Here is an 11,950-nt window from a genome sequence, read left to right on the forward strand (position 1 = left end):
TCGAAAGTGAACAGTTTGGAAAAACATTATTTTCTGAGCCGGCACAGGTTCAATGCATAATATTTCCTTAACACATTGGAGAAGACATCCTAACGTACCAACTGAACAGTAAGTTCTTGTGATTTCTTGATCGGGTTGGTTTTCCTGGGACATTTTTGGATAACGTTATTTGCGCATGTTCTCCACCCTGTACTTTGAAACATTCTTTAAGCGAAACAGTTCACTGATATTATCTATATTCCATTTTAAGTTGTGAATAAATATGTCATGTTTCATAAAGTATTGAATTTGAGGAATTAGGTTTTGTAAATCTCAAGTAATTTAACATACAAACATTTCCCGTTTTGGCTCAATCTCACCCCCGTGGCTTAATCTCACCCCGGCAGACGGTAAATTTAATTGGGGAATTTTTTTTTTTTCTAAGCCTAAAAGTCACACCTGCTATTCTCGTTCATTTTCGCATCCTCGCAAACTGCATACATTGCCCGCTTTACTTAACTTGAAACGTTCTTTATTGTATTTGATACCAGTCTTTATTGTTCGTTTGACTCAGATTTTGACAGCTTATTTCTCCTTCCCTTCTCTGATGAATACTGAATGCAATTGCTTGCAATCCAATATTTTTACATTTTGAATCTGGGGGTTCTCAAAACAGCCAACCCCATGACGCAAAATATCATCGACCGTGAGGTTTTCTTTGGTAACCACACCGTCGATTTACACATCCTTGGCAGGGTACATCGCGGAGATGTTCATAAATTCGCGGAGCTTAAGATAGCAATTGCGTTTGCTTGCTTCAAGCTACCCATGATAACTCGCAGTTTGTTCTGCCTCACCTCCTCGGTTACGGTCAAAAACTATTTTGTCAGGTCTCTTCCGATTTGGATGATATTGAATGGCTTCTTTATGGGCCGAAAAAAAAAATAAGGAACCATTATCGACATTTGGGTTCAGAGCTAGGTATGGGGGTGGTACAGGGGAGTGTAAAGGGAAACTGATGGGAGAGATTTCAATCTCTTTCCCATTTGTTTCCACATCCGGGAATAGTTTCACCTGCTGTGTCCGTTTTTTGCGAGAGCGCTTAGCTGAACCAGCACTAGGGGTAGCCCCAGCGGTTGGTTGTGTGAGGAATTTCCTTCGGCAGCTAAGCAGAACCGTTTGCACACAATACGCAGTCTTCACAGTCACTACATCGTTGGGAGACAGCCAGCGTCGGCGGCGCCGGACTATTGAACGGCTTTTGTTGTCACAGTATCGGTACTGAAAACACAGGTAGCACACGTACCATCTGGACACAATGCACAAAATCCTTTGTGCCGATAAGCGTAACCAGCGCACACTGTTTCCAAAGCTGCAAAAAAGTGATCGAAATTATTTTGACCCAAAAAACTTGATTCTAGAGCCTTAGTGCCTTCAGTAAAGTTTTTCCATTGATTATTCTTCATGTTATAGAAGATACAGTTTTGTGATTAATCCATTTAACAGTTAAAAGCGAATTTCACTTTTATCATTTTTGTATATAAAAATTCATCGTGTTCGACAAAGTTGTAGCACATTTCATAAGAAACCAATTTGTCAAAGATATCATACTTCTATCTGTCTATTCAAATGATTTAGGTGGAGTTTTTTACAAATTGCCACTAAAAATTGGTTTTTACAACATAACTATCAGGAGTGATTTTCTACAATTTTTTAATGTTATACAATGTTGTTTGCTATAGCAAAACAAACAATGTCTCCGAACAAAGTTTATTTTTATCTCAAATATTTCTCTGGTTACTGATAATTTTTATCCATTTCTATATTGAAGTATAAATAAAACATCATTCAATCCAGATATAGGCATTTGTCTCTCGCTGTCTCCTGTGTTTATTTCTGTAAGTATTGGTGTACTATTTTAATATAAATCGTCAATTACTAAATAATTATGAGAGATAAAAATAAGCTTCCTTGGGTGAACTCGTGTGTTTTATTATACTGGAAAACATTGTAGAACATTGAAAAAATTGAGAAAAAAATTTGAAATCACTATGAAAAGTTATATCAAAAAATGATTTTTAGGGGCATTCTAGAGAAAACTTCAAAATAGTTCGTTTGAATTGGCAGATAGAAATATGGTGTCTTCGTCAAAGTTGTTTTTTATAAATATACTAAAACTTTACTCAGCAAAGTGGATTTTTATATTCAAAAATGAGAAAAATAAAATTTGTTTCTTACTTTTGGGTAGATTAATCACAAATTTTCAACTTTCATAACATGGAGAATAATTAACAAAACAACTTTGCTGAAGACACTATAACTCCAAAATTTATTTTTTCGGGTGGTGTTAATTATTGAAGTAAAATCGTCAATAAATAAAAAATATGTGAGATAAAAATAAACTTTTTTCGCAGACATTGTTTGTTTTGTTATAGGGAACAATATGATAGAACATTGAAAAATTGTAGAAAACCACTACTAAAAGTTAAATTGAAAGAACTGAAAGAACACAAAATTACAACTTTCGTAAAATGGAGAATAATTAACAAAACAACTTTGCTGAAGACACTATGGCTCCAATATCTTTTTTTTGGGGTAGTGTGAATTTTTGAAGTAAATCGTCAATAACTCAAAAAATATGTGAGATAAAAATAAACTTTCTTCGCAGACATTTTTTGTTTTGTTATAGGGAACAATATTATAGAACATTGAAAAACTGTTGAAAACCACTACTAAAAGCTATATAGAAAAAAAAAGTTATATTGATTTTCAGTGGGAATCTGTAGAAAACTTCACAGAAGTCCTTTGAAATAGGCAGATAGAAGTATGGTGTCTTTGACAAAGTTGTTTCTTATTAAATGTGCTACAAGTTTATCGAACACGATGAATTTTTTATGGAAAAATGAAAAAAAGTAATATTCGCCTTTCACTGTTAAGTGGATTGATCACAAAACTGTAACTTCTATAACATGGAGAATAATTAATGGAACAACTTTACTGAAGACACTGTGGCTCTAAAATCAAGTTTTTTGGGTCAAAATAATTTCGATCACGTTTTTGCAGCTTTGGAAATAGTGTGCAGCACCCGGGAATTCGCTCCGGTTGCTTAACGTCAATTGTTTACTCACTGCACTGCACAGTGCGTTGAGCCATAGACAAAAATCGGTTTTCTTTCTTTTTTATTTGGATACACCAAGTACCCAGAAGTAATCACAGATATCTCCTGGGTTGTGAACAAGTATTGGTGAGCTTTGGGAAGCATCACAAATTGTGATACAAGCATAGCAAGCGTCAGCGTCCATAGCAATCATTAGTTTCACATTTCGTGCTAAATTGTCGCACGTTTTCTAAACGTTGGTAAAACTTAATTACTTCGTGTATTCCAATACAACAAAATGGAAAATAACAATCAAGGTTAGTGCAATATATTTCATTGATAGAGAGACTTGGTTTCGATTGCGTGTATGATTAATCGGTATGATGAGTTGGTGAAGGTATTAATCCTTAAAGAAACGCGAACTCAAACTTTCGTTAGCGTTTTAAAAAAAGTTCCACCGAGTTCCTCTCTAAAACATGCATCAAAGGTTTGCTTGAAGTGTCCTCTACAAAATATATAAGAATTAGCTGCAACTTCCTGCAAATCTGAGAGATTTTTTATTTTTCGTATGTCAATGCCGATCGCTCGCGAAGCAGCAGATATTTGAAAAGTGGTTTAACTACAATGCAAGCAAAAGAACATCATGTGAATTACGATATTGTCTCTACCAGAAGACACAGTCGAGCATGTTTATAAAGATTTGCACAAGTTTTCTGCTGTATATTGTCCGAAATTTAACTCGAAATGGGAGAAATGCAATAGAATAAAAAAGTATTTTATGAAAAAGCATGAAATTTGGATGGAGTCACCGCTTGCTCTTCCTCGATTCGGTGAGAATAATAATTATGAATACAACCACATTTCTACTCGTAAGCGTCCTTAGAAACTTTCTAAAAGCTGCTCAAGGAGAATTAAAAAACAGCGAGTTGCAGAGCTCGTTGAAAATAACTCCCCAAAAGAACTGGTATTTGCTGCTACCGTTTCGAACAACTATTCCAATTCGTCTGAAGATGACACAAAACTTAACTTGATAAAATAATATGCATTATGAAAAATTTTAAATTGTTTGTTACTGTGGTAATTGAATATATAAAACAATCACAGGAGGGTTGTGTGCAAAGCCACGACCGCAAGGTTGAAGTAGAATACTTTTACACAGCTCTACTCACGGCTGTACATTAACCAACGGCCGGGTGAATCGGTTCGCGCCGCTTTTCGCGTTCAGCCTGGCAGAGGCCTAATGCGCACTGCCAACACAATAGAGAGGTGTTTTTACATTGAAAATTAGACACGGCTTTACTGGAGTAAGTGTTGGCAAATGCATCTACCGCTAATACCGCTGCTATCGTACGAAAGCGCGTCGTTTCATGTGGGGAATAATATCAACAACGAAAAATGATGCGCGTCTAAGCACACCCGAACTGTTTCGCCGTGCCGCTTCCATTTACTTCCTTATAACATCGACCTCAGGTAAGTGCCGGCTGCACCTACCGCTGAGGCTGTTACCATACTGCTACTGGTACCCAAAGCTATTAACTCTTCAAATTAAGTGTTTTATTTGTCCTTAAAAGAACAATTGTTTTACTCCGTTTCGGATATAATGCAATCGCATCTCTGTAATATTACCGGCAGTAATATTCTTCTGAACAAAATGATCCAACTTTTCCATTAGAGGAAGTGCTGGCTGATGTACGGTAAAAATCTCGCCCGATCGCTCGCGTTGGCGTTCAGCTTGGCAGAGGCCTGAAACATGGTGACCAACCACAGGGCAAGTGATTTGTTTAATTTGAAGGCAGCCACAGGCTCAACCCGCTGCTATCCTCTGTTACTGCTGAGTGCTGATATCTGCTGCTATTGCTGTCAACGTTGTGGACGGTTCATCAAGCTCACCATCCGACTAGCATTGGCCGATATCATATCGATACTTGCGGTATCGATACCTTAAACCCTTAGTATCGTCTTTTTTTATCGATTCCAGCGACATCGATGTTGAGCTGGATCGATACTTTTGCCCCGATATTTTTTGATACTGAAGGGAAACAATAAAATCGAAAAATATTGTTGATTGCTACAAATTGTCTAACGGAAAATCCTTGTAGAAATGCGCGAATACGATCCATCGCGTTAATGTCACGAAGCTGATAAACAGAGGAGAAATTTGATTTGCGCTCTTTTTGTAAAAGATACCAACAAGATTGAATATATCCGCTTCTGAGGCGGTTTTTTATGCCTCTGCCGAGAAAAATTCTCCCGCATTTGATAATACTGTCTGTGCAGAACAAAATCGGAAACGCCGAGTTTCTGCAAAAAGACAGACAATAAAGAATAAGAAGCCAGATTTTTCGCTCTGCACTAAATTTCAAATGAGGCCGCAGACGCGCTATTGCACTGATTTGTGTGTGTGTGTGACATATAATTCTATCCAACCATGGTCCCATTAGGACTATTAACTGCAGGGATAAAAAATGTGCAGATTTGTCTTCAAAACGCAGATTTTCAGAGTTAGTGTGCAGATTTTTATTGATTCGCAGATAATTATATTTTTTCCATAGTTTCTGCAGTTTTTTGACAGAGTCTCTATATTTGCGCAGACTTTCTCAACATCTGTGCAAATTTTTGCAGACTTTTGCCTGCGCGACCGCAATTTTTTTCAAATCACGGTCAAATTTTTTTCAGACTTTGAGCAGATTTTGTCGGTTTTTCGAGTAGTTACATACATTTTTCAAAAACTCCTGGCATCTCTGATTGCCCATTAATTGGTAGCTTTTCACAGACCTGTTCCAAGTAGCAGGCAGAGTATCGATACAGCTGGTATCGATGCTCCGCTCTCAATATCAGCCTGGTATCGATATCAACAAGGAAAAAATTATCGATGCTCAAGTATCGATACTTTGGCAAATTTTGGCCAATGCTACATCCGACTAATGAATGTAGCTAGTTTTCCCAGAAACACTCTTTTATAGCCGAAGGGTGCTACGAAATAGGCCACGCCTTTCTGTTCAGTTTCACCATTTTCTAATGTTCTTCAGACGAATTATTCCACAATTCGCATTTGATTTTTGTACTCATTTGCAACTTGGCAGCTGGGAGACGAAGAAATTCTGTTAATGCTGATTGATTGAATCGACTTTATATTAGCTCTGCATAGTCGAACTAACTGCTTTTGTGGATGCGTTCTAACAGGGCAGTTTGTTATCTAAAATCGGTTATGCTGATCACAGCCTTTGCGCTGCCCCAACAGTGGGGGGTTAACTCAATAAAGTAAAAATTAGACAACCACAACAGAATTTGATTGCATTCCGCACAGAATGTCTGCTTGTGTTGATGACAGAAAATTATAACCTTTCAATTATTTGTTTATTTGCCTTGAAAAAGGAATTTTGCGGTTTAAAATCGGTTGCTGATCGCAACCTTTGAGCTGTCCTAATAGTGGGGAAATTAGGATACACGGACAACATGCACTGTGGAAGCTATTTCACATTCAGTAAATTATACGGGTGCGACAGATTTAAATTGCTAGGATCCAACAAAGAATGCTTGCTTGCGTTGTCAAAAACTACTAAATTTCAATGACTTGTTTATCTGCCTCGAAAAAGGCATTTTGATGTTCAAAATTGGATTTCCTGATGGCAATCTTCATGCTGCCCCAACACGGGAGGAATAATGGCAGTCTGGCGACACACGCTGAGAAGAACCGCGCTGCTCCTGAGACGTGCTGACCAAGCACAGGGCAAGTGTTTAATTTGAAGGCAGCCACAGGCGCAACCCGTTGCTATGGTCTGTTACTGCTCACTCAGTGCTGAGTGCTGATATCTGCTGCTACTGCTGTCAACGTTGTGGACGGTCCTTCCAGCTCACCTTCAGAATTTTTTTTTTTTTATTCTCGCTTATTTTCCGTCGATCTAGTTCCGCCACTGTTGTGGCCAATCACCGACGCCCAGGGAGGCGACTCCACACCCAGGACCCTAACTCACGACCCGTTTTTATTAACGGACCGGCGCCAACGGCTTCACTTCCTCATGCGATGGAAGGCGTGATCCCAGAGATTTTTCGCCTCAGAAACTCTCCCGGTGTCGGTTAGGATTGAATCTAGACCAGTTGGGTTGGTTGTGAGTGGATCACGCCACCTCACAATCATCGACACCTATGTCGGCGGTGGGATTCGAACCCAGGCGTCGAGCGTGGTTGGCAGAGACGTTACCAACCACACTAGGAGCCCGCAACCTTCCGAATAATGAATGTAGCTATTTTTCCCAGAAACATTTTTTTATAGCCGTAGGGTGCTACGTAATTTTCACAATTCGCATTTGATTTTTGTATCCAGTGAATAAACACCGATGGTGCTCTCACACACGCAACGGTTTTTACCCGTATCTTATTGATCGCAGCCTTTGCGCTGCCCCAACAGTAGGGGTTAACTCAATAAAGTAAAAATTAGACAACCACAACAGAATTTGATTGCATCCCGCACAGAATGTCTGCTTGTGTTGATGCCAGAAAATTATTAACCTTCAATTACTTGTTTATTTGCCTTTAAAAAGGCATTTTGCGGTTCAAAATCGGTTGTTGATCGCAACTGTTGAGCTGCTCTAACAGTGGGGGAATTAAGATACACGGATAACATGTACTGTGGAAGCTATTTCACATTCAGTAAGTTAGACGGGTGCGACAGATTTAAATTGCTAGGATTCAACACAGAATGCTCGCTTGCGTTGTCAAAAATTATTAACTTTCAATGACTTGTTTATTTGCCTTGAAAAAGGCATTTTGATGTTCAAAATTGGATTTCCTGATGGCAATCATCATGCTGCCCCAACACGGGGGGAATAATGGCAGTCTGGCGACACACGCTGAGAAAAACCGCGCTGCTCCTGAGAAGTGGTGACCAACCACAGGGCTAGTGCTGCTGCTAAGGAAGGACGACTGCTGTTGACAACTTGTCGCTGTCCAGAACTATTATGAGCGGCTTCGGATGAAACCGGCTCTTATATAGGCGAAATAGCATGTTTTCAATTGCAAGGTATATGATTCTGTCGACCGTGCTTGGGAAGCAATCATATAACGACCAATCAGAGGTCGAATTTTTCGTTTTGACAAGGCTTGACTATTTTCAATAGTACAATAGTCTGAATAAAAAAATTATAATTATCTTCTTTTGGGAAGAATCTTAGAATATTTTCCAAACTATTGCTGCAAGAACGAAGGAAATCAATCGAATACTAACCGATTTATTAGCATTTGAAATTGGACATATTTTTCACTTTTTTCGGTTCTAGATTTTCATTTCACATCCCTATGTAGCCAAACTTCCTGAGAGAAGTATTCTACTTCAAAAAAAAATAATACGTAAAAGAATACCTATAAAAAATCTTTTGTTTTTCGTTATAATTGCGCATAAGTCACTTTTGCAATTATGTAAAAGTAAGTAAAACATAGAAACCGCAGTTTTCGTTACAATGTACAACTTTTACAAAGAGATTAGCGGTTTTTGGTATAGGATGAGTGCGTTGGCGTTTGGGACAGTTTTGTGATTTAGTGTATCGCATAAGACCTCTATGAATTTAGTAGCTCTGAAGGTAACGAACAACTTTCCTTGTTACATCAACATGTTTTATCGACAAAATCGTGTAGTTTTGATTTTTGTCCCGTCTTACCCTACATTCAACGCACTGTGCACTGTACCGAAAAACACAAGCGACGCGTACCGTTTGCACACCAAACGGTATTGTTTGTTTGAGCGATCAAAAAATAACGGAGCTGTGTTCGAATGCTTCCTTTCGCAACGATGGCAGGGAATCGATAAACATCAGTCATTATCAGGGAAGTTTAAAGATGAAACACAGAGTCCGTGACAATTGCAAACCGTTGGAGACAAAAAGTCTCCATCGTAAGTTGAGACCCTGAGTTATTGTTAGGCAAAATTTGGATTTTTAATGACAAATTTCACAACCTTATTCCAGAAAATCACACTTTACTGCGCAAAATTTCATCATCAGTGAAATATTCCTTTGAACCGAATAAGGCAGTTAATCAAAGCAACTAATAATGCATAGTTTTGTTTCTTTAATTTTAGTTAACTTTCTTTTGAATCAGTCCTCTGAAGTGTCCCGTTTTTTGATCCCATTTGTCCCGTTTTTCCTCTGAGAAAATATGGTCAGCCTAAATTGATATAAACTCCGGGTTCTATTGCCTTGTCGCTCTCTAGTATTCCTCTCTTCATAAAACAAGTCTAAGTCTGGTTTTCTACCGTATAGTGAGTCTCGAATTATCGCGCAGAATATGAAAGCACAAAATAACGCGTTGTTTACAGTGATGGCAGAATGAAAAAAACAAACCATTTGTGAGATCTACTATAAGTGAACTATGTTTATCGGGTTCGATATTTTTACTGATGTGCGTTACTGTCGATTCCGCATTTTCAACCGATTTTAGTACATTTGTTGCGTATTTAAGGAAAACTCTCGAGTTAGAACAGCTCAATTAACACACGATGCACAACAGCAATCAAACTAACCAAACAAACCAAGGCTCAGCTATATGGGAAAAGCCCCTACATAGTGCGGATCTGCTACGGATTAATTCATGCGTTCACATTTCATTACATTTTGCGAAGATCCCAATCAACCATTTTCGAAACCAATTTGTAATCCCGCAGAGTTTTATAATCACCGGACGGCCCATCCGGTCCCAGCCCAGTTCCTCTTTGTGCCGGCGAAAACAAATTGCTACAAAAGCCAGTGGATTTAAAATCGCACATCCTGTTTGTATTTGCATGCTACGCAACAAAGCGCTACGTGTTGAGTTATTTTATATGTAAAGCACAGGACAAAACAGCTTTTGCCTAAAATCAACACGCCTGAGTGACACCATAATAGCAAATCGGTGATTATGGCCCTGAGAGCGTAACAGTCGCTGCAAAATCAATCCGAAAATCCGCACTCAAACAATAATTGACCGTGCACGCAGTGTCGAGCAGGATTTACGCACCAAAGTGGGACGAAACCCGCAGAAATCGCCGAACCACCCGGGCGGGAAAATCCGGCAATTTTTGGTTACGACCACGGCCGGTTTGCTGGCACGAACCAGCCATTTATCCGTGCGCAAGCATAACATCCGGTCACGTTAATGTGCACATAATGGAAGTAATTAAAACCATTGTGATTTAAATTTCAGAAATTGATTTTGTATACATTGCCATCGAATGTTGCCGGGCGTGTAGTGGAGGGTAAACGTGGCCGGTCACAGCTTTGCGGTCACGTGTCACACCCGAGAAAATCGGCAACCACTTGGCTGAGTTTTGACTATATACTCGAGTACCTGAAGCTGTGCTTTTTCTAAAGCGTAAGTGATTCATAGTCATTCGATTACGATTTTCCACTCGCACGAATTTATGAGCATCTCCGCCGACTTCCGATTCATAATAAAATCCTACTTCAATCGTTCTTCGTATGCTCCATTCTCGGGCATCATCATTATGTAAATGACATTTCAGGGTGCCACTTTCGCGCTAATTATCCCGTCGAGTGTTTGGGCGTCAAGTGCCAGCAATTGCCATTTGCATGTGTGCCAGGCTACGCATAAATTAGCACGCATCAAAGCATAAACAGTTTAGATATAATAATAATTACGGCAACGAGCAACGAAAAGGCGACACGTGTTTGAAGACCCGAAAAGTCAGCACTCACTTTAGGCTCGAGTGAAATCAAAGTTCAACACGAAGCTTGTAGGGAATTCATCTATTACCCCACCTTTGTTCGGAGCACTGTCAGAATACTGTAGCTGATACCGGCATCAATTTAAACTTGCATTTAATTGCTTTAGTGGAGATTTGTAGCAATTCGAATGATCAATGTCTGTTATAAGCAAAGGTCACCATAACAAATAATTCCTGCCGATGAATGACTCCTTGAGAGTTTAGCTGTAAAGTAATGAAATAAATGAAGCACATTAAATTTTAAACGTTCGGTGTTGCTCAAAACAGTAGCCAAAATTTGCCGGAATTTCGTCGTGGTTCAACACCATAGCAGCAAATAGCTTGAAATTGTTCATAATTTTCCTGTTCATAATTTTGCACATTGCTAACCATTGTTGTTTTTGAGTAAGTGCTTACACTGCACGGCCACCGCGAAAAGAAACCTGCGTTCACTCAACAAATACTCGCTCCTCCCTCGGTAGTTTCTTTGAAGAAACCCAAACTCTTCTACCATTATAGAAACCACTTTGCCACCCGGACGAGTTGCTGCAGCATCTTTCTTCGGTCGTTGCTGTATAGAACACGACTTTCCTAGTAAACAGACTCTCCAATCCTTCGCTTCACCTATTTTCCGCTGGGAGTCGTTTCACTCGTACTACCAAGTCCAAGAACGGTGTGTGTTGTTCAGCTTGAAGCGTCCTTCGTTAAAATTTTCTGCCCTGCTCCCTTTTTGCGAGTAGAGTTGTTATCATTCAGTTCACCTCCAAGGATGCAACATTCTCTTGACTTTTCTTTTTGTTCGTAGGATGTAACACGGCTGGGGGAGGGGGGACGTGTAGTGCACCCAATTCTAGACTTGTGTAACTTCCCGTTAGGGAACTATTTTACATCGGCTACACCTTATGCAGATGCGTCGCGATACCCACCGACCGCGTGGCGGTCAGAGAATGGCCAAACGGTGCACAAATCTGTTTGCAGGCAAACACTAACATCTAATGAAAACAAACGAGCAATGAGGGCTACAAACAGAGAATCAAAGAAACCCTAATTTAATCTTCCCCAGCTTTCATCTGGTGTGCTTATGTCTGCTGGAAAGCTTGGTTTTAAGTGCATCAATTTGCTGCTGTGAGAATGGATTGCGCCAGGATTGTAAGAGAATAACTCGAAGATAGAAAAAAAAA

The sequence above is a fragment of the Wyeomyia smithii genome, chromosome 1 (genome assembly GCF_029784165.1).
Source record: "Wyeomyia smithii strain HCP4-BCI-WySm-NY-G18 chromosome 1, ASM2978416v1, whole genome shotgun sequence".
NCBI lineage: Eukaryota > Metazoa > Arthropoda > Insecta > Diptera > Culicidae > Wyeomyia > Wyeomyia smithii.